We start from the raw sequence: 27,446 nt of genomic DNA, 5'->3' as shown, positions 1-27,446 counted from the left end.
GAGGTTCCAGATCCACCTAAGGAACTGTCCGCCCCAACACAAGATGACACGCCAGCAGTGGAACAGGAGAATCAACCCCTTGTCAGTGGTGAACCTGTCGTACCCTTGGCGACTCTCAGACCACGTAGGCAATCATCACGCATACCTATCAGGGTTAGGCCTACCCATAGTGCTGAGGTAGCAGACGCTCCAAATAGTCAGGGACAAACACCAGAGCTACGCAGGTCCCAACGTAGCACTCGGGGACGGCCCCCTCCAAGGTATAGAGAGTAAAAAGAAAGAGTACCTATTAGAATGTAAATAGTTATTTAAAATGTCTATAATGTTGTGTATAAAATGTTTTTTTTTATTTAAATGGTTGAGTAAAAGGACAATTGGGTCACTGGACTATGAGTGGCCAACACTTTAATTGTTCATAGTTAGCACCAGTGTGCTCAACACCCCTGAAGAAAAACCCGTCCGGTGTGCATGGAGTGGGGTCAGCAATGCTCTGACGCACGCCCAGAGCCTACGTTGGGGGTTTTATCGCGGCGGGTCCCCCATGGAGCAGTGTAATGGACACCCGGCAGGGAGCCACTCTGGACTCTTATAGTTGTTTAAGGTTGTAACATGTTTTGTTTTGTTTCTTCAGTCCAGGAGTACTGAGTTTAACTTAGGGGGAGTGTGGCGCCCCAGGACCTGGTCGCCACAACAGCATTGGGCGGGGGAGGGGGAGCCCTGAACCTGGAGTTCCAGGGAGCATTCCTTAAGTCTGACCTGAGGGAGGAGTTAGGGTTAGTCTGTAGAGAGAAAGCAGAGGAAGCAGACGCAGAATAGTGCTGTCTTGTGGAACTGGGGCCTGGAGCTGGGATAGCTTGGCCCAGTGAAGCAAGATTTGCAGAGAGGCACAGAAGAGACTCAGACATCGGAGTCTGTGGTTGCCAGGGTATAAAATCCTTCCCTGGTGGCCGAATCCGGAGGGCAGGAGAGCTGCAAGCCCCGTGGCCCATCAGCAATCTGAAGGTACAGCTGCATTCCAAGGGCCCGGTGTGGACTCCAGCAGAGAAGCACCCGAGAGGGCCTGCGCAGCCTACCACACAGAAAAAGGGACGAACCACCGGTCCCAGCAGCAAGAGGGCCATTGCTAAATTCAGAGTGCAGGGTCCTGTAGAAGAAAAGAAAGATCAGGGAGTAGGCTTCATACTCAACTGGCCAAAGAGATCACCCCCAGGCACTTCCAGGCCAGCCGGATCATCTTTACCACCTGTGACGGTCTCCCTGGACTAAACTGTTGCCAAGTAAAAGAGGAGAAGGTAAAGAGACTACTGTTTGTGCCTGTTTCTTTCACTGCCTGTCGGCCCTGCACCGTATTATTCACACAACATCACACCATAGACTCTCACGAGCACCAACTGTTGCCCCGGGGTACCGCTCCACCTGTGGGGAGCAGGACCATCCAAGCTGCCATTCCATCAGCCCCGGAGGCCCCATACAGCAGTGGCGGCTTAATAGCAAACCACAGGTGGCGTCACGACAACCATAAACTTTATTCACCAGCCATATTTAATTGACACCCACCAGGGCCACGGAGCCGGGCCCCGCCACCACTGACGACCCCCGGACTAGTCCGGCCCGGCACCGGGTGTCCCATAGCCCTGGGGTGGGCGAGTCATATATGCCCCCAGCCTCTTCTGTGATGTGCACCCAGCGTCTCCTGTAATTTATGCGCCTTAGCGTCTCCTGTTATGTGTATGCCCCCATCCTCTCCAGACTGAGACAAGCCTGGGAAAGCAGTTGTGAGAAGCAATATGATCAATATCACCACAGCTGCAGCAAAGATAAGCAGCTCCAGCCACCAAGTAGGAGTGAGTTAATTAATTGTTTGACCAAATATAGCCGAGTCATTTTCAAGTTGATAATTTTGTGCGGCCTCTGAAGGTTGATAGAATAGTTCAAATGGCCCCCGGCAGTAAAATGGTTCCCCACCCCTGGTGTAGATGAAGAACACTTGGTTGATCTCTTTAAGACCACATTTTTGTTCATATGCATATATAGCCAGCACATGCCTGATCCTGCTAGTCAATATAGTTAGCTTCTGGTAAGTACTTTGGATAAGCGTCTATTGATGTCAGCAGATCCTGTTTATGGCATTAGAAGATAACTACACTCATACAATCTTTCTACTCACCTTTTAGAAGCTTTCATCTCCATGCTCAACATGTAAGATATCCTGATAGTAAGGTATTGATACGGAACATATTAGGAACACTGTAGCTTAGTATCAGCTGGACATTGGGTTATCATTAGGCTTATACCATTTAGGATCAGGAATATTTTTTTTTCTGAAGATGAGATTATATTATTAGACATGTTTCCTTTTTTTGAGATCTGCTGCACGACATTTAAAATTCTGTCAGATGCTCTTTAGCGATAGATTGAAAACTTTTGCTTTTATAGTAATACTACATGATGACAAAGTGGCAGCTTACAGTCTGTTGCCAAGGTAAATTTTCAAGTGGTATACTGCTAATGAAAGGGAATCTGTCCCTTATATGACTGTAGAGAAAATTCCTTATTTTCCTTACACAGTATGCAATTCCAAAACATCTAATAAGACTACAATCCTCCTTTCTATAAATGTACCCCATTTCTGCTTCCAGAATGGCCCCCTAATGAAAATATCATACTGATTGATGCTTTGTTAAGAGAAAGCATGTTCAGAACATTTCTATTTGTCTTTGAAAGGAAAATTAATATTTTCTGTGAAATTCAGGATCCAGCAATGTCTTTCCCAGGTAGGTAAAAACCTCTTGCACTTATAGCCCGCTTTACACACTACAATATATCTTACGATGTGTCAGCAGGGTCAAGTCGTAAGTGACGCACATCCGGCATCGTAAGGTACATTGTAGTGTGTAACAGCTACATGCGATTGCGAATGAACGGTAAGGGGTACTTTGCACACTACGACATCGCAGGTGCGATGTCGGTGGGGTCAAATTGAAAATGACGCACTTCCGGCATCGCATGCGACATCGTAGTGTGTAAAGGCTCGATGATACGATTAACGAGCGCAAAAGCGTCGTAATCGTATCATTGGTGCAGCGTCGGCGTAATCCATGATTACGCTGACGCAACAGTCCGATGTTGTTCCTCGCTCCTGCGGCAGCACACATCGCTGTGTGTGAAGCCGCAGAAGCGAGGAACATCTCCTACCGGCGTCACTGCGGCTTCCGTAGGATATGCGGAAGGAAGGAGGTGGGCGGGATATTACGTCCCGCTCATCTCCGCCCCTCTGCTCCTATTGGCCGCCTGCCGTGTGACGTCGCAGTGATGCCGCACGACCCGCCCCCTTAATAAGGAGGCGGGTCGCCGGCCAGAGCGACGGTCGTAGGACAGGTGACTCCATGTGAAGCTGCCGTAGCGATAATGTTCGCTACGGCAGCTATCCCAAGGATATCGCTGCTGCGACGGGGGCGGGTACTATCGCGCTCGACATCGCAGCATCGGCATGCGATGTCGCAGCGTGCAAAGTACCCCTTAGGCTAAGTTCACATTTCCATTGTTTTGCATCAGTCACATGCGTTGCTTGACGCATGTGACTGATGCGTTGTACAACGGATGACAACGGATGACAAAGAAAAGAATCATTGTCGGACTCCGTTGTGTCCTGGGGCGGAGTTCGGGGGACGGACTTCGGGGACGGAGCTGAGGACGTCAGTGCCGTGGTCTGCATGGCTGGGGACAGGTGAGTGAGTGAGAGTGTGTGTGTGTGTGTCTACATGCATGTGTACATGTGGAGTGCGGGAGGGGGCAGAGCGCGAGGGGGCGGAGCCGAGCGGGGCCGTGGAGCTGAGGACTTCAGTGCCGCGGGACTGCAGGGCTGGGGACAAGTGAGTGTGTGTGTGAGTGTGTGTGTGAGTGTGTGTGTGTGTGTGTGAGTGTGTGTGAGTGTGTATACATGCTGAGTGCGGGAGGGGGCGGAGCCGAGTGGTGAAGTGTCGGCCTCCTTGCACACTGTATCCAGGGTAAATATCGGGTATAAGCAAAGCACTTTTTGCTTGGTTACCCGATATTTATCTTGGATACCAGCTTAGCGCGCGCTCCCTGCACCCGTAACCACTGTTAATATCGGGTAACTAACCAAAGCGCATTGCTTGGTTACCCGATGTTTATCCTGGTTACGGGGGCAGGGAGCCAGACAGAGCATGTGCAGCAAAATCCTACCGATCGCGCTGCTCAAAAAACGTTACAGGCTGCGTTGCTCCTGCCCGGCGGTCAGTTAAAAAATGACTGACCGCGACGCAGCGGATGCAACGCAGCATCATCAGTTGCAATCCGTCACTAATAGAAGTCTATGTGGAAAAACAGGATTCCTGCAAAATATTTTGCAGGATACCGTAATTCCTCAAGGCTACGGATTGTGACTGATGCAAAACAACGAAAGTGTGAACTTAGCCTAAAACGTTCATCGCACGCACGTCGTTCATTCCTCATGAATTGAACGTCAGGTTGTTCATCGTACCCGGGGCAGCACACATCGCTCCGTGTGACACCACGGGAATGATGAACAGATCTTACCTGCGTCCTGCGGCTCCCGGCCAGCAATGCGGAAGGAAGGAGGTGGGCGGGATGTTTACGTCCCGCTCATTTCCACCCCTCCGCTTCTATTGGCCGGCTGCCGCGTAACGTCGATGTGACCCCGAACGTCCCTCCCACTCCAGGAAGTGGACGTTCGCCGCCCACATCGAGGTCATATGGAAGGGTAAGTACGTGTGACGGGGGTTAATCGTTTGTGCGGCACATTCAACAAAATTGAACGTGCCGCACATACGATGGGGGCGGTTACGATCGCATACGATATCATATGCAGAATCGTAACATGTAAAGCAGGCTTTAGAATAAGAGTACTTAGGCTATGTGCGTACGCTGCATCTTTGTGGTGACCACAAAAATGCAACGTTTTTGGCAAAAACGCATCCAAAATACGCACGCGTTTTGATGCTTTTTTTATGCCTTATGATGCATTTTTTTAGCGTTTTCTTGCCCAATGCGTTTTGTAAGTAAAATCTATTGACTGGATGGGCTCAAAAACGCTGGCAAAAAACGCATAAAGAATTGACATGCTGCATCTTTGTGGTCAACAGAAAGATGCAGTCAAAAAAAACGTAACGTGCACACAGCAAAAATTAAATCTCATAGACTTTGCGATACAAGGAAATGCACGCAGTTTTGAGACCAAAACTGCACCTGAAAAATGCGCAAAAAGGCGGCAAAATACGCAGCCTGCGCACAGGGTCTTATTATTTAGAATACCCAACTATTCAAACTCGCTCTACTCATAATGAATACTGTCTAATACTTGTGTATTCATTCAGAATAGCATGTGCAATGCAAGTCAATGGGGAAAAACTCACACTGTAACGAGAAACCTGAATGCCGTGCGAGTAGCGAATAGTGCGGAATTCAATTGATGCGATTTGATGAGATTGATAGAAATTCCATGCCCACTGTGCTTTTTTTAAACAGCATGTTATCTTCTGTATACGCTTTTTTATCTACAGATTTTCCCTATAGAACTCTATCAGATGCGGAAAATATGAAAAAAAGCACGTAATCCGTACATGACTGTATCAATAAAGTTTTGGCAAAGCCAAATATGAAGAGGTATCAAAAACAAAGCAGTTTTATTTAAAACATGACATATCAAAGACGCAAAAACCACAGTATATAAAGCAAAATAAAAACACGTAAACAACTCACTAAAAATTGCAATGAAAAAAGAACGCAAATAACCTAATTAACCCAATAGGTACAGAAAATCTTAAACATCAAAAACTAACCAAATACTCATTGTGGGAACTAGGCCTTATTGAGTGAATGAAGCTGAACTCCAATACTTCACACAGCACACTACATATAAGGCCTCTTTCCCACGTCCGTGTCTCCGGTATGTGTTTGGTCTGTTTCCTCACATACCGGAGACACGGGCACACGTAGACCCATTAAAATCAATGGGTCTGCGCTCATGGACCGTGTGTCCGTGTGGAGCATACAGTTAGGTCCAGAAATATTTGGACAGTGACACAAGTTTTGTTATTTTAGCTGTTTACAAAAACATGTTCAGAAATACAATTATATATATAATATGGGCTGAAAGTGCCCACTCCCAGCTGCAATATGAGAGTTTTCACATCCAAATCGGAGAAAGGGTTTAGGAATCATAGCTCTGTAATGCATAGCCTCCTCTTTTTCAAGGGACCAAAAGTAATTGGACAAGGGACTCTAAGGGCTGCAATTAACTCTGAAGGCGTCTCCCTCGTTAACCTGTAATCAATGAAGTAGTTAAAAGGTCTGGGGTTGATTACAGGTGTGTGGTTTTGCATTTGGAAGCTGTTGCTGTGACCAGACAACATGCGGTCTAAGGAACTCTCAATTGAGGTGAAGCAGAACATCCTGAGGCTGAAAAAAAAGAAAAAATCCATCAGAGAGATAGCAGACATGCTTGGAGTAGCAAAATCAACAGTCGGGTACATTCTGAGAAAAAAGGAATTGACTGGTGAGCTTGGGAACTCAAAAAGGCCTGCTCACCTGTCCCTGGCGTTGCTGTCTTTGCTGCTGATCTTTGGTCTCCGGACCTGCCGACTCCCCGCTTCTGCTGCTTCCGCTCGCAGTGGAGTGAATATGCAATGAGCATAATGAGCTGCGCTCGGAAGCAAGTGACAGCAACGGCACAGACAGCAGAGCTGGAGAAGGTGAGTAAAGTTTTGTTATTTTTTTCACACAGACACGTGTGTTTTCTCCGGTGTATGTCACACGGAACACCTCTGTGTGGTCCGTTTGCGTTCTGTATGACACCCGTGATGCCGGAGAAAACAGGACATGTCTACATGTGGAGCACACGGGCACATGTACAGTTAGGTCCAGAAATATTTGGACAGTGACACAATTTTCGCGAGTTGGGCCCTGCATGCCACCACATTGGATTTGAAATGAAACCTCTACAACAGAATTCAAGTGCAGATTGTAACATTTAATTTGAAGGTTTGAACAAAAATATTTGATAGAAATTGTAGGAATTGTACACATTTCTTTACAAACACTCCACATTTTAGGAGGTCAAAAGTAATTGGACAAATAAACCAAACCCAAACAAAATATTTTTATTTTCAATATTTTGTTGCGAATCCTTTGGTGGCAATCACTGCCTTAAGTCTGGAACCCATGGACATCACCAAACGCTGGGTTTCCTCCTTCTTAATGCTTTGCCAGGCCTTTACAGCCGCAGCCTTCAGGTCTTGCTTGTTTGTGGGTCTTTCCGTCTTAAGTCTGGATGTGAGCAAGTGAAATGCATGCTCAATTGGGTTAAGATCTGGTGATTGACTTGGCCATTGCAGAATGTTCCACTTTTTTGCACTCATGAACTCCTGGGTAGCTTTGGCTGTATGCTTGGGGTCATTGTCCATCTGTACTATGAAGCGCCGTCCGATCAACTTTGCGGCATTTGGCTGAATCTGGGCTGAAAGTATATCCCGGTACACTTCAGAATTCATCCGGCTACTCTCTTCTGCTGTTATGTCATCAATAAACACAAGTGACCCAGTGCCATTGAAAGCCATGCATGCCCATGCCATCACGTTGCCTCCACCATGTTTTACAGAGGATGTGGTGTGCCTTGGATCATGTGCCGTTCCCTTTCTTCTCCAAACTTTTTTCTTCCCATCATTCTGGTACAGGTTGATCTTTGTCTCATCTGTCCATAGAATACTTTTCCAGAACTGAGCTGGCTTCATGAGGTGTTTTTCAGAAAATTTAACTCTGGCCTGTCTATTTTTGGAATTGATGAATGGTTTGCATCTAGATGTGAACCCTTTGTATTTACTTTCATGGAGTCTTCTCTTTACTGTTGACTTAGAGACAGATACACCTACTTCACTGAGAGTGTTCTGGACTTCAGTTGATGTTGTGAACGGGTTCTTCTTCACCAAAGAAAGTATGCGGCGATCATCCACCACTGTTGTCATCCGTGTACGCCCAGGCCTTTTTGAGTTCCCAAGCTCACCAGTCAATTCCTTTTTTCTCAGAATGTACCCGACTGTTGATTTTGCTACTCCACGCATGTCTGCTATCTCTCTGATGGATTTTTTCTTTTTTTTCAGCCTCAGGATGTTCTGCTTCACCTCAATTGAGAGTTCCTTAGACCGCATGTTGTCTGGTCACAGCAACAGCTTCCAAATGCAAAACCACACACCTGTAATCAACCCCAGACCTTTTAACTACTTCATTGATTACAGGTTAACGAGGGAGACGCCTTCAGAGTTAATTGCAGCCCTTAGAGTCCCTTGTCCAATTACTTTTGGTCCCTTGAAAAAGAGGAGGCTATGCATTACAGAGCTATGATTCCTAAACCCTTTCTCCGATTTGGATGTGAAAACTCTCATATTGCAGCTGGGAGTGGGCACTTTCAGCCCATAATATATATATATAATTGTATTTCTGAACATGTTTTTGTAAACAGCTAAAATAACAAAACTTGTGTCACTGTCCAAATATTTCTGGACCTAACTGTATATTGTTTCATTAGAAAGATCCTCAAATAATAAGCTGATGATTGAGGTTAGTGCTACTGGGTAAAGGAAGCACTAAGGGGCATTTTTTTCTAGAAACAAAACTTTTGAGGAACATTGTACATAGCTCTTCATTTCATTCTTTTAGAAGGTCCCAGATGATAAAAAAATTACAACATTTTTTATCAATATAAGATTTGATGCTGCTTCTCTGTATATTCTAGTTTAGGATAAAATAAATTAATAATTTAATTTTAGCATCATCAAGTCCATATCATTATTTAGCACTTAGACCTATTGTAAATTTGTCTCCATCCATCTATATGACATGCTTTCAACACCAGACAGCAAGTTAATGATGTACTACATTATTACTGGAAAGACAGAAAATCGCTGATAATTGTCTATCAGACAGTGAAGTTATGGGATTAATTATTTCCTTTTATGAATTAATGAATCAAATATATTTGACTCCATACTAACATTTCCGACCCTCAATATCTGATATATTTTCTATTTAATGATGTAGCACCTATAAAACATTTTTTCACCCCTGATGGTAAAATTACAACAACCGTTTTAAAAAAGCTTTCGCTATTAAATAATTAAGCATCTCTTTTATGTGACAGGAAGGGTCTTGGCTTTTTACTATTTTTATACACAATTGGGAAATGTAACAAAAGAAGGATTTTTGTGTACTCACCGTAAAATCTCTTTCTCTGAGTCTTCATTGGGGGACACAGGACCATGTGTGTATGCTGCTGTGACTAGGAGGCTGACACTAAGTAGACATGAAAAAAGTTAGCTCCTCCCTAGCAGTGTACACCCTGAGCCGGAGGCGGATCTATGCCAGTTTAGTGTACAAGCAGTAGAAGGAGAAACCTGAACAACCATAACTAATCAAGGTAATAATAAGAAACACACAGTATCTTATCTAAACCTATACTGTACATAAATCTATATATATATAAGAACATACATAAGCTGGGTACAGAAGAACGTGTTTTCATAAAGAACCAGTAACATCCGGCAACTAAGAGCAACCCAATATCCAAACAGGGTGGGTGCTGTGTCCCCCAATGAAGACTCAGAGAAAGAGATTTTACGGTGAGTACACAAAAATCCTTCTTTCTCTATCGTTTTCATTGGGGGATACAGGACCATGGGACGTCCAAAAGCAGTCCCTGGGTGGGTACAGGAGTAATCATACAGATTCAAAACCTATCGAAAACTCTGTAAGAATGCTCGGTGCAAAGGTATACCGGCTTATCATAGGTGTGCGACAGCCGCTTGCTGTATCCTGGAAACCCTGGAAAAGGTATGAAAAGCTTGACTATGCGGCGGCTCTGTAGACTTGCTTGGCTGACGCCTGGCGTCTAATTGTCCTAGACGCCCAAATTGCACAGGTGGAAAGGCTTTTACACCCCTCGGAGAAAACCTGACTCTAACCAGTAGGCCTCTGATATGGTCGGCCTGATCCAACTTGCACTGGTAGCCTTGGATGCCGGCATGCCCCTCCTGGTTCCAGTAGACAGGGCGAATAGGCCGTCCGAGATGCAGAGGGGCGCGGATCTCGAAACGTAACTCCTCCAAGCTCGCACTAGATCCGGTGTAAGCCGTGACCTCTCCAAGGATCGAATGGAGGCTGGACCGAAGGATGGAGCCACCATCACCTCATTCAGATACTACATCCGGTAGGAAAAAACCTGAGACGGGTGCCGAACAATTTCGTCTTGGTGAAAAAAACAAGAAAAAATGACCCGCATGAGAGGGCTGACAGAGCAGACCTTCCTCTGGCTGAAGTGACTGCCCTCAACAAAGCCACCTTCCCGGATAGGCGTGAGATTGAGGATCGAACGGGGCTAATTGTAGAGACCCTAGAGCCATTTGGAGGTCCCATGGCTCTAGCGGGGAACGATCTAGCGGTGCCAGATGGACGACTCCTTGGATGAATGTCCTGACTTGCGGGCGAGATGCAAGATGTCTCTGGAAAAGACAGATAGCGCCGACACCTGCCCTTCGAAGGATGCTGGCGAGAGACCCGCCTGCAAGCCTGACTGTAGGAAGGCCAGTAACACTGGGAGTGACAGATCCAGTGGAGATGAGTTGACGTTGACCTCACACTCTTGAAAGGAGGCCTTTCCAGTGCGGTTAGTAGATGTTTGAAGATGGAGGCTTCTGAGTTCTGACCCTGGTCTGTAACACCTGTGGGAAAGAGCCTGCCTGGGCTAGTAGCCCTGGTTCCACAGCCATGCGGTTAAATTGAGAACCCCTGAATATTGATGGAAAAAGAGGACTTTTGCGACAGGAAGTTCAGACGAACTGGAAACCACCATGGGGTGTCTAATGAGCTGCGTGAGCTGTGCGAACAACGCTTGCCTGGGTCAATCCATGGCAATGGGAGTCACTGGGATGCCCTCTGCTCTGAGTTTCTTGAGGACTCTTGTGACTTGATTGTTGAATCGAGAAACCATCAGGTCCACATTCGGAATATCTCATCTGAGGCCGATCCATTCGAGAGCCTCTCTGTTGAGGGATCCTTCGCCTGCCGCCAGACCTTGATGATATAGTCTGCTGCCCAATTCTCCACGGCGGGGAAAATGATTGCGGACAAAAATCTGGAGTGGAGAGGCTATGCCCACTGTAAGATCTTATTCACCTATTTCATCGCCATGACGATCCTTGTTCCGCCCAGGTGATGTCCGACTGGATTCTGGATGGTGATTCTTGTATGAAGGGGTGAAAAAAAATAATCTGTAGGGCTCGGAGAAAAAACTCTGATCCCTAAAAAAAAATTGATAGTCAGACGGCTCTCCTGGGAGGACCACCGACCGTGAGCCGTGTGTTTTGGAACACCGCTCTCCTGTCAGAAAAACTGATATCGGTGATGACTGCCTGCCAGTGTACTGGTATGAAAGACATTCCACTGGACCGATGAGGGCCGCTGGTCCACTATAAAAGTGGGCGGCGGGTTCCCGGAGTCAATTGTATCCTGTGAGTCAAGGTGAATAGAGAATTGTCCCATCTTTTCGGCCCAGTCAGCTGAAGGAGACGAAGGTGGAAGCGGCAAATGGAACCGCCTCTATCGCCGCCACCATCCGACTGGGGACTCTCCGGCTTGGAGTGACAGAGGATCTGGAGGTCTCTTTGGAGGGATACGCGTCCTTGGATGGTATCGAACTCCATACCTAGACAGGTAATCCTGCTGGCCGGGGTCAGAGAAGGCTCTCTTCCGAATGATGAGCTAGCCGAGTCGGGACAGGATATCGATGGTGACCTGAACACTTAGGAGACAGTCGTCAAAAAGAAGAACCCCTGATCAACAAGGCGTCCAGGTACGGAATCACCACAAATGATCGTCTGCTATTGCGAGGCGCAGGAACATCTGTGCTGTTGGCAAATTATGTGCGACCTGTATGTCCGACGATAGACTTGCTGAAAACTCTATTATGTACCCTGAGACCAGCATCTCTCCCACCCAGGCGTCCATGATCCAAGTCCGCCAGATGTGATTGAGATGAGACAGGGGCCCCCCCCTTCACCTGGTCTGCGCCCGCGCGCAACGACCAAGAGTCATCTAGCGGGGTAGCGCTGTGATCCGGACGTCGTCTTTGATGGCTGGCGTGGCTGAGAAATGCCAGAAAGGGCATGTATTGAAGGACAGAAACTTCCTGTTCTTCAGCGGGGGCCTGGTTTTTTTGTGTGTGTGGAATAGAAGCTCCTGTGATCTCGTCGATAATCTGATCCAGCCAGTCCCCAAACAGACGACCTCCTGTAAAGGCGAGGGCTGTAAGTGATATCCTAGAAGCCGTGTCCGCATCCCAGGCTCTGAGCCAGATCACCCAACAGATGGCCCCCGTGCTGCTAGCCGCCTGCACTGAGCAGTAGGCTGTGACAGAGATGCGATGAGTATGTACTCACCCGCCCGAGCGATCTGTGTAGCCATGTTGAGAACTCCGGATTGCTCGATCCCGCGCGAAGACCGTTGTGGAGGTTAGCGGCCCAGGACATCATGGATGCTGCCAGCCAGATGGCGGTGAAGGCAGTAGGAGTACCGTGCCTGCCGTCTGAAGAAAAACTGAACGGGCAACTCTCTCGGTGTTTTAACCCGTGGCATCTCGGAGCGATGCCCCGTGCGGGAGAGATAGTATTGGAAGATGACAGACGGAAAAAACAGAAGGGCGACCCTAGGCGAGCCTGCCCATTTCTTCCTGAGAGCCTCAGGGAAGGGGAAAAGTAAAACAAACGATATCTTGACCGGTTGTCGTCTGTGCTTGTATAGAATTTCAGCAAATTCTGGATGGTCACCGAATTGCCTGTGTGCCCGGTTAACCTGTTTTAATGGGACATGCAAACACTGGGTAGCCACAGAGTCTGTCTGGAGCTTTAGCGTACGACTTACCGCTTTGACCGGACTATCCACCCTACCTCTGACATCAGCCCTCTGATCTGGAATCAGCATCGGGGCTGCATCTGACTCTTCTTCTGACGAAAGGGGTCGGCCGGTCTCGGAGACGAGGAGAGATCTCCGGGAGGGCTTGAGAGGAGGCCCAACAGGTACCCTTCTACGCTCCGGCAGTGGGGTCTGGATCAGACCGACTGTTGTCCAGAGCCAGCTGGACCGGGGGAGCATGGCCGGGCGTAGGGAGCGACTGCAACGCCTGCGCGATGGTCATAAACGCCCTTGGAAGAGAGTCCACAGACTGGGATAGGGGGTCTACCACTCTGGGTAAGGGGGCGCAGCGGAGGTCGGGTGCTGACGGTGACAGGATGGTCTGTGGCGCAAGCCGAGCGGGAGGCGTAGCCTGGCTTGGGAGAATTTTACCTAGCAGGCTCTGCAAGCATAAAAAGGCTATAAAGGGGCCCGGTTTAGATGGGGAGCTAGGGTTAGCCATGGTGCTTAGGAAAAAAACCACTAGTGACGCTAGGAGGGAGACAGGAGAAAAGGAGAAAAAATTAAGAAAAAATAATAAAAAAGGGAAAAGAAGCTATAGTCTGTTCCTAAGCAGGAGCAGCACCCACCCAGGTCCTGTGTCCCACCCAGGTCAGCAGGGGTCTCAGAAAACTGCGGGGACAGCATTGCTGAAGAAAAAATGCAGCCCTTAATTTATCTTTTATTTTTTTTTAGTTTTTTTTACAGTAGGGGAGGTTGGTCGAGGGACCGGGCAGGCACTGCAGGGGTCATGCTTGGGAAAAAAGCACGCGCGCGCAAAACGGTGAGGCTGAGGGCTGAGGCCTGAGGCATGCTGAAGCAGGGGGCTAGAGTAGTGGGCGGCCGGGAGCGCAGCGCTGAGCGCAGAGAAGTCTTACCTGCGTTCTGTCGGCGTCACTGTGATCCTCGGACCCATCCAGCCTGCCGTAGAGTTGCCTGGAGAGATGTGGTGACCACGATCCCCTGCCTGGGCCCAGGGAAGAAGTGAACGCTGGGGAGGCCTGGGGAGGCAGAGCGCTCCTGCGCTGCAGCTGTGATCCTCTCCCTGGGTCCTGAGTAGGGGACGCTGGGAGGAATGGGGGCGTGCTGCAGGCTGAGCTGGCTGTCTCCGGGCAGAAGAAGAGGAGGGCGTGGCCGGAAAAGCGCGCGCGCGCAAACAGGGGGGTGGAGCGCTCCGGCCCGAGGTAGGCCCCAAGCCGGGGACTAAATTAGTGAGCGGCGGCCACCGGGAGCGCAGCGCTGCGCGCGGAGCAGATCTTACCTGCGTCCCTGCGCGTCGCTCAGATCCACGGGTCCCATCCTCGACTGCTGCAGCCCCCGGTGAGTGAATCTGCTTCTGGAAGGCATCAGGAGGGGGCTGGGGAGCTGTGAGGGAGACTGCAGAGCGCTCCTGCGCTGCAGCGAACAGATCCTCTGCCTGGGCCCAAGGTACCAGGAAAGAACGCTGGGGGAGGCCTGGTGCTGTGAGCGCTCCAGCGCTGCCGAGCCTGCGATCCTGACACCGGGTGCAGATAATTCCTCGCCAGCTCCACCAGAAGCACCCCTTGGGACGGTACCATAGGGGTCAACGGGGAGTGTGCCCTTAAAAAATAAAAATGTTCAACCCCAAGCAGCCCCTGGGGTGGTACCATGGGGCCGGAGGTGGATAGGGCCTGGGGTCGCCTCTAGCGACCCTGGGGATGGTACCCCGTAGAGAAGGAGAAGGCGAGGGTTCTCTCTGATGCTGGCCTGCAGAAGAGACAAAAGCCTAGAAGAGATGAGAAGGCTGAGTGGCGCCGTATGGCACGAAAAAACGGAAAAAAAGGAATAGCCTAGGCTGAGGTTGGCCCACAGAGATATGGGCCCACTTCAGCCTCCTACGACACTAAGCAAAAAACTGGCATAGATCCGCCTCCGGCTCAGGGTGTACACTGCTAGGGAGGAGCTAACTTTTTTTATGTCTACTTAGTGTCAGCCTCCTAGTCACAGCAGCATACACCCATGGTCCTGTGTCCCCCAATGAAAGCGATAGAGAAAGTTGTTTTTAGTTTCAAAATATCTTCTGAAAAATGCTATGGGGAATAGACTAAAGGCCGCTTTACACACTGCGATATCGGTACCGATATCGCCAGCGTGTGTACCCGCCCCCATCGGCAGTGCGACATGGGCCAATCGCTGCCCGTGTCGCACAACATCGCCCGGACCCGGTACACGGACTTACCTTCTCTGCGACGTCGCTGTGACCGGCGAACCGCCTCCTTTCTAAGGGGGCGGTTCGTTCAGCGTCACAGCGACATCACAGCAGCGTCACTGAACCGCCGCCCAATAGAAGCGGAGGGGCGGAGATGAGCGGGACGTAACATCCCGCCCACCTCCTTCCTTCCGCATTGTGGCTGGGACGCAGGTAAGGTGAGGTTCCTCATGCCTGTGGTGTGACACGGAGCGATGTGCGCTGCCACAGGAATGAGGAACAACTTCGTTACTGCTGCAGAAACGATATTTAAGAATGGACCCCCATGTCACCGATGAGCGATTTTTCACGACGATGAAAAATCGCTCATAGGTGTCACACGCAACGGCATCGCTAAAGCGACCGGATGTGCGTCACAAATTCCGTGACCCCCAACGAGATCACTTGAGCGATGTCAAGAGCGTGTAAAGCCCCCTTAAGTGGCATTAGCAACTATTCCGCTTTAGCATTGCACCACTTTACCGAGATGGTATTTTTAATGGTAATTTATAGGGATTTATTAAAATGAAGATGACTTGTTAACTTGATTTGTATTAATTTTTATCTATTTATTTACTATTATTGAATTAGTTTATTTTTTAGGTCAGAAAAGATTTTTGGGGATATTTTTTATTTATTTATTTTTCTCTAGATATTTTATCTAAAATTGGGGTTGTGCTGCAGCAGTAATCACAGTTAGGGCTTGTGCAGATGACTGTATTTTCGGTTCAAGCTATCTGACAGAAAATAAGATCACATTTGTACAAATATTGTTCAATGAGGAAGTGCACATGTACGATTTGCCTCCAAGAATTGGATTACCTTTGAGCATTCAAGTATATGGGTCCTTGAAAAAAATTGGACTGCACTTGGATGACATCAGCGTGTGGTCCTATTTTCACGGATTGACAAAATGGATAAGATGAAGATCCTTTTTTTCATTCTTTACCTCTGAGAAAAGCGGATCCCACTCTGATCAATTTCTGGTTATAATAATGAGTGTTATTGTGTAGAAAATACGGATGTGTGAACCCAGCCTTAAGGATGCTTTACACGCTGCGACATCGCTACCGATATATCGTCGGGGTCACGTCGCTAGTGACGCACATCCGGCGCTGGTAGCGACATCGCAGCGTGTGACACCAAGGAGCGACGATCAACGATCGCAAAATCGTCCAAAAACGGTGATCGTTGACATGTCGCTCCATTCCTTAATATCATTGTTGCTGCAGGTACGTTGTTGTTTGTCGTTCCTGCGGCAGCACACATCGCTGACGCTGACGCCTCAGGAACGACGAACATCTCCTTGCCTGCGTCCACCAGCAATGCGGAAGGAAGGAGGTGGGAGGCATGTTCTGGCCATTCATCTCCGACCCTCCACTTCTATTGGACGGCTGCTTAGTGACGTCGCTGTGACGCCAAACGCACCTCCCACTTGAAGGAGGGATTGTTCGGCGGTCACAGCGACGTCACTGCATAGGTATGTGCGTGTGACGCTGCCGTAGCGATAATGTTCGCTACGGCAGCGATCACCAAATGTCGCACGTACGACGGGGGCGGGTGCTATCATGCTCGACTTCGCTAGCAATCGCTAGCGATGTCGCAGCGTGTAAAGCACCCTTTAGGGTTGTGCGTCATAAAGCTATACAGCACCATGTCTATTTTTTTCCACTACAAACGCTGGTATTTTCCAGGCTTGCTTGGTCTTACCTTAAATGGCACCCTGTGTGGAACTCTGTTTTGCCTTTCTTCTTCCTATTGACCATGTTAAACTAATGGACAAAAGAGCAAGAATCAGAAGTTTGTTGTGAATCATTTTGGCAATTATTTTAGTAGCGGTATTTCTGTACATATTCATAGCCGTAGGTGTAATCATTTTGATTCAACCTCAAAGGGTCATAATATCTCACCTTCTTACACAACTCTTCACCATGCTACAAAAACTCATAAGCAATCTGACTTCTTAATGTGTTTTTATCTAATAAAGTTTCTGGTCTTTGACAGAAACACATTTTAACATATTAAATAAAAAAAATTAACATTTTATTGTAGCCAACTTACATTCTTTATTGGTAACAGCACCGCTGAAGAATCCTCTTCCTTCAAAACCATATGAATCTTCCTCACTATTACCACCAATGGTAGAGGTCATCCTAACTCCTTTCCTACTATCACGCTGTACAAAGGCTAGTAAGACGTAGTACAGCATAATTCCCACTAGGTGGCAGCAGAGTAGTGAAGGAGAAACAAAGAAACACTGTAACGGGAAGCCAGCTGAAGTACAGCAGAGTAACTTCAGCAGGCAGTTAACAGGCAAACCACCAGGGGGCAAAAGAGTAGTCAAACAGTCAGGTTCTAGCCAGGAAAGTCGAGTCACTGCAAAGGGAGGATCAATATCAAAGTCAGAAAACAGAACCGAGTAGAAAACCAAGAGATCAGGTATGCAGAGGGAAACACAAACAACAGACTGGAGAGGGAAGTCAGGGATCGGGACAGGCAGACGAATGGGGGAGGGTACAAGTCAGGACACAGTAGCAGGAGGCAGGACATATCGGAAACACTCAACAGAACCAGTATACAACCTGCAAGGCAGAAATATCACTGGCATTGAGCCATAGGTAGAGAGGCAATATATAATGTCCTGGGATCCAGAACAAGGTAAGGGAAGTTAACCCCTGACATGACCAGGCCAGAGCTGGGTGTAACCAGCAGCAGGAAAAAGCTGGCCTGGATCATGACACCTACCTCATCTTTCTCCAGTAAAAGTAAAAACTTCTGCAGAGTTTCTATCTCAAGTAGCAGCATGAAGATATAACAAATATTTGACCTTAGACTAGAGGAACCACAAGAGAAATCTCTTTTCATTATTTGTGTTTTGAGCTCCTACTTTTCCATGTAAAATCCAAGTTTGTTAAGATAATGTGATGGCTGTCCAGGATCACAGGCAAAGAATGGCTATTATGGACAAACTAGGCAAAAGCCGCTTTCTGAGCAGGATCCCGAGAAATCATGAAACCCTTTATCCCCTATACAGGGATTTGGATTCACTACAGGGTCCAGGAGATTGCTGCCTATGGAAAGGCTGCAATCAAGAGAGGAATAGTGGCCAGGCAAAGTCAAAATCAGGAGGTACAAAAGATAGCAAAAACATGAGGCAAGAGAATCATCAGTAAATCAGGTTGAAGTCAAAACGGAGATATTAGCAAGGTACCAAACAGCAGGTAGGAGAATCGTCAGTAAGTCAGCCCGAGCTCAAAATGGGGGACAAATTATACAAGTGCAGCAAGCAGACAGAACCAGAGAAGCAGCAGTACAGGACTAACATAAGGCTGTATCTGGCAGGAACCAGCAAAAGGTTGAAGGTTAAAAAAGGGTGTGATGCTCTCCCATAGGCTGGGCCTGATGGCTGATGTCTTCAGCTGGAAAGGATATGTGAAGCCCTACAGGTGTTGTGTCGGTGCATTACCTTCAGGGACTCCACTCAGCTGGATCTGGTCACAGGTAGGAGGTCTTCTTCTTGTCGTGACGCCACTCTCAGTATTGCGGTCAGTGGGGACCGCCACTGCAGGTTGAGGGGCGCCTGGGGCAGATGGTGAGTGCAGTTAGTTGGAATAGCCTCCTGAGAGTGAGGCAAGCCCCAGGGCCCGGTGTAGGTGCGTAGTACCACAAGGCGCAGAATGACTCAACACAGGCAGGATGTCTTTCAGGGTTTTTACTCACAGTTGATAGGGTGAGTAACCCGGGCGTAGCTGGGATGAACCAAGTGGGAACCAGGTGTCCTTCAGGCTGACTTGTGAGGGTGACTACTAACTCGCCTTCCTTAGCCCTTGGTGGTTTGGGGTAACCCCGACTTTGAGTCCCTATGGGGGTCACCCAGGGAAGATGCTGAAGCCTCTCTCCCCTTCGTTTGCCGTGTGCTTGTCGCCTGGGCCAGGCCACTCCAGCTGCTTGCCTCCTGTGACCTATGGGCCCTAACTGTGGCTACGTGGCTGCGGCTTTTGTGGTGTTGTGGCGTGGGCTTTGAGAGCCCCACACCGGCAGGTTTAGCAAAAGAAAGCTGGATCTATCTCCGCTTCGGGATCTGCCGCCCGTTTGGGCCTGGTACTCTCCAGCAGTCTCCTTACTTCCCACTCCGTGCTCTTCTCTCTAGCTGAGATGGGTTTCGGGTAGCACTCCTAGTTGACCGTTCTTCCCCGTCGGTAGCCACTGGGCGGACGCTGTCAGACTACAGCAGCCCAGGGGAAGGGGTCAGCTCCTCGGAGCTCCCTGGACTCTGCTCTGAACCGGCTCACATCTGGGACCCTCACTGCTGCTCCTGTCAGAGCTTCACCTTCCTGCTCCTCACTCCTCCACACTCTGCTTCAGACTCTAGACTCTTTACTCCTCCTTCTCTTTTCCCTTTTGTGCCTGCCTACGCCACCTAGCAACCAGACTCTCTTACCACACCCCTTGAGAGGAGATGGAGGCTTTTGGCCCCCTCCACTATTCCAGTGAAGGTGAAGGCTTTTCCCCCTCCTGGGATCCCCAGGGGTCCTCTCATGGGTACATGTGTGAGACCTGATCACTATGCGCCTGTGTTCCACACCCCGGTCAGCCTTCTGGATTACCTGTATTGTACTGTCCCCAGCATGGGTGCAGTACTCAGTGGTGCCTGACCAGGTCAGGGGCGCCACATTCCCCCTTAGTTATCACCAGCACGTCCTCGGGCTGCAAGACAACATTTTAAAATGCATAAAACATTAAAACATGTAAAACATTTTTAAAAGCACCAGGTACCATTCCACCACCAACCTCCACCCACAAGTCCGTTAACCCACCCAAAACCCTCTCACGTTGGCCGCGCCTTCAGCCACTTCTGGCAGGATGTAGAGGCGGCTTTCATGGGCTGGTGGTCTTCAGGGTATACCTGGCCTGGTGGATCCGCGCCTTCAGCCTCTTCTGGCAGGATGTAGAGGCGGCCTCCACAGTTGGTGCTGACCAGGTACCCTCTTTGTGGTGGAGAGCCAGGCCCCATAAACAGGCATGCTCTCTGGTTGCAGGTAAGCCAAGGCCCTATATACGGACGTGCCCCCTGGTTGCAGACGAGCCAAGCCCCTAAACAGGCTGACTCTGGTAGTGGTGGTGCCCTCTGGTGTAACTATTTACACTGCGAGAGTTTGTGGCTATAGCCAGTTCATAGCCTTAAGGTTTATTTCTCACACAAGTTTATGTGGGCACATACTTGAACTTTTAAAACGTTGCAAAACAAACTTTCCAACTGGTCAAAACTTGCTGTACTTTACTTGAACTTATGCAGACTCCTCTTCACCAGGGCTTGGGCCTGTAGGGCTGCGGCACCTGTTGTTTGCTTGACCTTTTTCTTCATCTGTGGTAGTCTCATCAGTGGGTCCTTTGTCTTTTCTTTCTTTATCGCTGTCTTTCCTGTCTTCTTCTTTAGGACATGGTGCTACATCTAGCGCATACCAGCCTCTTTCGCCTTGATGCATGGTAAACTGCACTGTGTCTCCCATTCTCAGGTTTCTTCCAGGATGTCCTCTGGGCAAATGAGCTCTCACATCTCTTCTATTGACGAAGATACCTTCCTTTATACCTGGTGCCACTATAAAGCCATATCCGCTCTTCAAGTTAAAGTCTTCCACAACTCCTCTACAAAGGGGTCCTCTGACCTGTGCTTTGGCTCTTCTCAGGAACCGTTTATCTTCTAGGTCTCGGGCCGTGACTTCTCTCTGCTCTGGGGATGGCGGTGCAGGGAAAGACTGGGTTCTGCTACGGCGCCGTGTCTTGCGGGCTGGATTCTGCGAGGTGCAGCTTACAAGCTCCCAGGTGAGGCTTTGGGGCAGATCTTCCTCAGCAGAAGGTGTCAGGTCTTCTTCATCCCAGCGGGAATATGGCAACATCTCTGGCTCGGGGCATGGATCCACTGCTGGTGGCTCCTGAGTCAGCTCCTCAGTTTCCTGGCCTCCTCTCCCCCTTAGTTCTTCTTGGCACTCCTTTGGTGGCGGTGCTGGGGATGAACTTCCTTCAACAGGCCCAGGCGGGGGACTCTTTGGCGTGGTTGCTGCAGGGGTTGCCGGAATCCTCTTGGGGGTATGCGGAGGGAGCATGTACTGGTCCACCAACCATTGTGGAAACTTGACCTCCATGTCAGCCTTCAGCTGCCAGTATGCGGGGTCCTCCCCCAGCGTGGGCTTTCCAGCAGGGACCTCTTTGGACTGGGGAGCGGTGTCTGCTCTGGCCTTGCAGGCCGGGGAAAATGGTGATGCAATCTCTTGGCGGGCCGCGCCTGACATGGTGGCGGCCTGGTCTTGGCGGGCCGCGCCCTGTATGGCGGCGGCCTGGTCTTGGCGGGCCGCGCCCTGTATGGCGGCGGCCTGGATCGGCGTCGCAGCTGCGATGGGATCTGTGCAGGCTGGGCTGGGCGTCGCTGCAGGGACCGGGTCTTGGTGGGCCGAGCAGGGCATCGCTGCGGCGGCCGGGGCTTGGCGGGCCGAGCAGGGCATCGCTGCGGCGGCCTGGTCTTGGCGGGCCGAGCAGGGCATCGCTGCGGCGGCCGGGGCTTGGCGGGCCGAGCAGGGCATCGCTGCGGCGGCCTGGTCTTGGCGGGCCGAGCAGGGCATCGCTGCGGCGGCCGGGTCTTGGCGGGCCGAGCAGGGCATCGCTGCGGCGGCCTGGGCTTGGCGGGCCGCACCTGGCGTGGCTGCGGCCTGGCTCAGCGTCGCCGCGCCGGGCGCCTCTTCAGGGACCGCGGGCGTGGCAGCAGGGGTCGGGGCATCCGGGCCGGCAGGGGTAATACTGGACTCACCCATCGGTGGCAGCATCGGGGTCTGAGTCGTCGCCGTCCGGTCTGGCACTCGTCGTGCGGTTCCCCTCTCATAGGCCTGAACCGCGGCAGCCATCTCCAGAAGTTCCATGCGTTCTTCTCGGATCTGCTCCACGACCCGGGTCTCCAGTCGGTCGCAGAACTGGGCCAGCTCCCGATACCACCAGGCAGCGGAGCCCGGTTCTGGGTTTCTGCGGTCAGACGCCATTTCTTCTGCGCCCTCTTCTGTACGATTTCCCAGCAGTGGACTCGTCGTTGCCTCTAGTAGCAAGCTGTTCAGTTTCCGCTCTGCCTCTTTCAGCAGCTCCTCTCCCAGCAGCAGGCTTCTGGCTCCCTTTCTGTCCCGACGTCTCTGGACGCTTCCGCTCTCTTCACAAGCGAGGCCAGAACTCTGCAGGGGATCTCTGGGTAGCCACACCTCTTCGTGGGCGGTAACTTCTTCCAGCGCGGGCTGCTGTTGTTTTTCAGCGCGCTTTTCATGGTGGCAATATGGCGGCGCTTCCAATTTTCCAAGCGGACCGCTCAGGCACATGGTCACCTGTCTGAACAGGTCTAGTCCTTATCCTGTTCGTGACGCCAGATGTGAAGCCCCACAGGTGTTGTGTCGGTGCATTACCTTCAGGGACTCCACTCAGCTGGATCTGGTCACAGGTAGGAGGTCTTCTTCTTGTCGTGACGCCACTCTCAGTATTGCGGTCAGTGGGGACCGCCACTGCAGGTTGAGGGGCGCCTGGGGCTGATGGTGAGTGCAGTTAGTTGGAATAGCCTCCTGAGAGTGAGGCAAGCCCCAGGGCCCGGTGTAGGTGCGTAGTACCACAAGGCGCAGAATGACTCAACACAGGCAGGATGTCTTTCAGGGTTTTTACTCACAGTTGATAGGGTGAGTAACCCGGGCGTAGCTGGGATGAACCAAGTGGGAACCAGGTGTCCTTCAGGCTGACTTGTGAGGGTGACTACTAACTCGCCTTCCTTAGCCCTTGGTGGTTTGGGGTAACCCCGACTTTGAGTCCCTATGGGGGTCACCCAGGGAAGATGCTGAAGCCTCTCTCCCCTTCGTTTGCCGTGTGCTTGTCGCCTGGGCCAGGCCACTCCAGCTGCTTGCCTCCTGTGACCTATGGGCCCTAACTGTGGCTACGTGGCTGCGGCTTTTGTGGTGTTGTGGCGTGGGCTTTGAGAGCCCCACACCGGCAGGTTTAGCAAAAGAAAGCTGGATCTATCTCCGCTTCGGGATCTGCCGCCCGTTTGGGCCTGGTACTCTCCAGCAGTCTCCTTACTTCCCACTCCGTGCTCTTCTCTCTAGCTGAGATGGGTTTCGGGTAGCACTCCTAGTTGACCGTTCTCCCCCGTCGGTAGCCACTGCGCGGACGCTGTCAGACTACAGCAGCCCAGGGGAAGGGGTCAGCTCCTCGGAGCTCCCTGGACTCTGCTCTGAACCGGCTCACATCTGGGACCCTCACTGCTGCTCCTGTCAGAGCTTCACCTTCCTGCTCCTCACTCCTCCACACTCTGCTTCAGACTCTAGACTCTTTACTCCTCCTTCTCTTTTCCCTTTTGTGCCTGCCTACGCCACCTAGCAACCAGACTCTCTTACCACACCCCTTGAGAGGAGATGGAGGCTTTTGGCCCCCTCCACTATTCCAGTGAAGGTGAAGGCTTTTCCCCCTCCTGGGATCCCCAGGGGTCCTCTCATGGGTACATGTGTGAGACCTGATCACTATGCGCCTGTGTTCCACACCCCGGTCAGCCTTCTGGATTACCTGTATTGTACTGTCCCCAGCATGGGTGCAGTACTCAGTGGTGCCTGACCAGGTCAGGGGCGCCACAGATACACAACCAAGTCAGACAGAAACACACAGGTCCTAGCCACACTAACCCTAGTAGGTGGGCAGAGCCTGTGCTCTCCAGAGACACTGGCACAGACGTCTTCTCCACCACTAGCACTACCTACAGAAGGAACACAGCGGTGTCTGGTGACAGAAGCCGAAGTCGTAGGAGCAGGCTCTGGTGGAGACGTGACAGATAAAGGGTAGGAATGTTTGTGAATTATTTAATTTGATGCATATTTCATACATAATATGATATAAAGGATGTTCTCATTTTATGATAAGGACTAGCACTGACTTTCTCCATTTAATTCAAAGGCACTGAACATAATTCAAGGACGTTGATTGTAATAAACATCTGAATGAAGAAGAAAAATTATAGAGAACACTATGTGAATGCTAAAAGCATATTAAACTAATTTCAGCATAGCATATTGAAGCATTTATTTGAGCCTTGTTCAGAAATGTATTCGATATTGGCGCATACCATTTATAATAACCATGCTGATGGCACTAATGTATTGATTCGGTATCTTTATTCTTTTTCAGTTGTCTGATTCTACTAAAGGGCCTTTATCTACATCAAATTCAGTTGGCTAATGTGTTAGGTTTAGAAATTGGTGAGCATGTTTACCACTGCTCGTTACTCAATCAAGTGTCAGGGTGTTCGGGCACGCTTGGTGCTCGATCAAGAATCCTTGGTGCTCTAGCACCATGCTTGAGTCCCTGCCCCACATGTGTCGTGGTTGTTTTTTAGCCACTAAGCATGCATGGAGTGCCTGCCAGTCACAGTAATACCATAGCCATGTTATGTTGGCTACTGGCATTACTGTTCACATCGCGTCATCAGCTCTATATAAGATCTAGTTAAGCGCCATTCCACTTATTCTACCATTCTCCATTCTGCTGCTGCAACTTAAAAAATGTATTCTACTCTTCAATAATACTGCTGTTAGCTGCATTTGGTGCGTGGCTAGCTACTGGAGAAGGAATAGTGTATTGGAGGCATCTAGGCAAGGATTATAGCCTTAAGGTCCAGTCACACTAAGCAACTTACCAGCGATCCCAACAACGATAGGGATCGCTGGTAAGTTGCTAGGAGGTTGCTGGTGAGATGTCACACAGCAACGCTCCAGCGATCCCACCAGCAACCTGACCTGGCAGGGATCGCTGGAGCGTCGCTACACGAGTTGCTGGTGAGCTCACCAGCAACCAGTGACCAGCCCCCAGCGCCGCGTGGAAGATGCTGCGCTTGGTAACTAAGGTAAATATCGGGTAACCAACCCGATATTTACCTTGGTTACCAATGCACAGAGCTACATGTGCAGAGAGCAGGGAGCAGCGCACACTGAGCGCTGGCTCCCTGCTCTCCTAGTTACAGCACACATCGGGTTAATTACCCGATGTGTGCTGCAGCTACATGTGCAGAGAGCAGGGAGCAGCGCACACCGCTTAGCGCTGGCTCCTTGCTCTCCTACTTACAGCACACATCGGGTTAATTACCCGATGTGTGCTGCAGCTAAATGTGCACAGAGCAGGGAGCAGTGCACACTGCTTAGCGCTGGCTCCCTGCTCTCCTAGCTACAGCACACATCGGGTTAATTAACCCGATGTGTCCTGCAGCTACATGTGCACAGAGCAGGAGCCGGCACTGACAGTGAGAGCGGCGGAGGCTGGTAACAAAGGTAAATATCGGGTAACCAAGGACAGGGCTTCTTGGTTACCCGATGTTTACATTGGTTACCAGCCTCCGCAGAAGCCGGCTCCTGCTGCCTGCACATTTAGTTGTTGCTGTCTCGCTGTCACACACAGCGATCTGTGCTTCACAGCGGGACAGCAACAACTAAAAAATGGCCCAGGACATTCAGCAACAACCAACGACCTCACAGCAGGGGCCAGGTTGTTGCTGGATGTCACACACAGCAACATCGCTAGCAACGTCACAAAAGTTGTTCGTTAGCAGCGATGTTGCTAGCGATGTTGCTTAGTGTGACGGGGCCTTTACAGTTCTTGCTTCTGCAACATAAAACCAAAATCCCTTTACAGGGCTAAGTCTAATCTATTGTATTATTTAATAATACCGCTCTTAGCTGCTTTTAGTGTGGTGCTAGCTGCTGGGGAAGGGATAGTGTATTTGTATTAGAGGCATATAGGTAGGGATTATAGCGTTACAGTCCTTGCTGCTGCAACGAAAAACCAAAAGTCATTTGCAGGGCTAAGTCTTATCTATTCTATTCTCTAATACCACTCTTAGGGGTGCTTCACACACAGCGAGCTCGCTGCCGAGATCGCTGCTGAGTCACGGTTTTTGTGACGCAGCAGTGACCTCATTAGCGATCTCGCTGTGTGTGACAATGAGCAGCGATCTGGCCCCTGCTGCGAGATCGCTGCTCGTTACACACAGCCCTGGTTCGTTTTCTTCAAAGCCGCTCTCCTGCTGTGACACACAGATCGCTGTGTGTGACAGCAAGAGAGCGACAAATGAAGCGAGCAGGGAGCAGGAGCCGGCGTCTGACAGCTGAGGTAAGCTGTATCCAAGATAAACATCGGGTAACCAAGGTGGTTACCCGATATTTACCTTAGTTACCAGCCTCTGCAGCTCTCACGCTGCCTGTGCTGCCGGCTCCGGCTCTCTGCACATGTAGCTGCTGTACACATCGGGTTAATTAACCCGATGTGTACAGCAGCTAGGAGAGCAAGGAGCCAGCGCTAAGCAGTGTGCGCGGCTCCCTGCTCTCTGCACATGTAGCTGCATTACACATCGGGTTAATTAACCCGATGTGTACTGTAGCTATGGTAGGAGAGCAAGGAGCCAGCGCTCAGTGTGCGCGGCTCCCTGCTCCCTGCACACACAGCTGTGCGCTGGTAACTAATGTAAACATCGGGTAACCATACCCGATGTTTACCTTAGTTACCAGTCTCCGCAGCTTCCAGACGGCAGCTCCGTGCAAGCGCAGCGTCGCTTGCACGTCGCTGCTGGCTGGGGGCTGTTCACTGGTCGCTGGTGAGATCTGCCTGTTTGACAGCTCACCAGCGACCATGTAGCGATGCAGCAGCGATCCTGACCAGGTCAGATCGCTGGTCGGATCGCTGCTGCATCGCTAAGTGTGAAGGTACCCTTAGCTGCACTTATTGTGGGGCTAGCTGCTGGAGAAGGGATAGTGTATTAGAATGCTTATTGCCTTACCTTCCTTGCTGTAAAGTAAAAAATATTTTATATTCTCTAATAATACCGATGTTAGCTACATCTTGAGAAGGGATAGTGTATTAGAGGCATCTAGGTAGAGATTATTACCTTACAGTCCATCCTGCTGGAATTTAAAAAAAAAAAGCTTCTCTGTTCTCTAATAATAGCTCTCTTAGCTGCATTTAGTGTGGGGCTAACTGCTGGAGAAGGAATATTGTATGAGAGTGATAATTGCCGTACAGTCCTTGATGCTGCAAAGTAAAAAATATACTCTATTTTCTAATAATACAGCTATTAGTTACATTCAGTGTAGGGCTAGGTTCTGGACAAGTGATAGTATATTAGAGGTATCTAGACAAGAATTATTGCCTTACAGTTTTTCCTACTGAAATGCAATGTAAAAAAAAGTTATATTCTCTAATAATACCG

The 27,446-nt window shown here is 49.9% G+C and overlaps 1 protein-coding gene and 1 long non-coding RNA gene across 2 annotated transcripts in view; one reads left to right on the top strand and one right to left on the bottom strand.

Annotated features, from left to right (window-relative positions):
• The window catches only part of ARHGAP24 (Rho GTPase activating protein 24), a 1,297,893-nt gene that overhangs the window by 138,517 nt on the left and 1,131,930 nt on the right, over positions 1 to 27,446 (top strand). The window lies entirely within an intron of this gene.
• LOC142312922 (uncharacterized) overlaps positions 16,909 to 27,446 on the bottom strand; it is a 203,874-nt gene continuing 193,336 nt past the window's right edge. Inside the window, exon 3 of the long non-coding RNA XR_012754395.1 lies at positions 16,909 to 16,959. This is a non-coding gene — a long non-coding RNA (uncharacterized LOC142312922). The remainder of the gene's footprint in view (positions 16,960 to 27,446) is intronic.

The sequence above is a fragment of the Anomaloglossus baeobatrachus genome, chromosome 1, assembly GCF_048569485.1.
Source record: "Anomaloglossus baeobatrachus isolate aAnoBae1 chromosome 1, aAnoBae1.hap1, whole genome shotgun sequence".
Lineage (NCBI taxonomy): Eukaryota > Metazoa > Chordata > Amphibia > Anura > Aromobatidae > Anomaloglossus > Anomaloglossus baeobatrachus.
The sequence above is the reverse complement of the archived record's forward strand: the minus strand, read 5'-3'. Positions and strand labels throughout refer to the sequence as shown.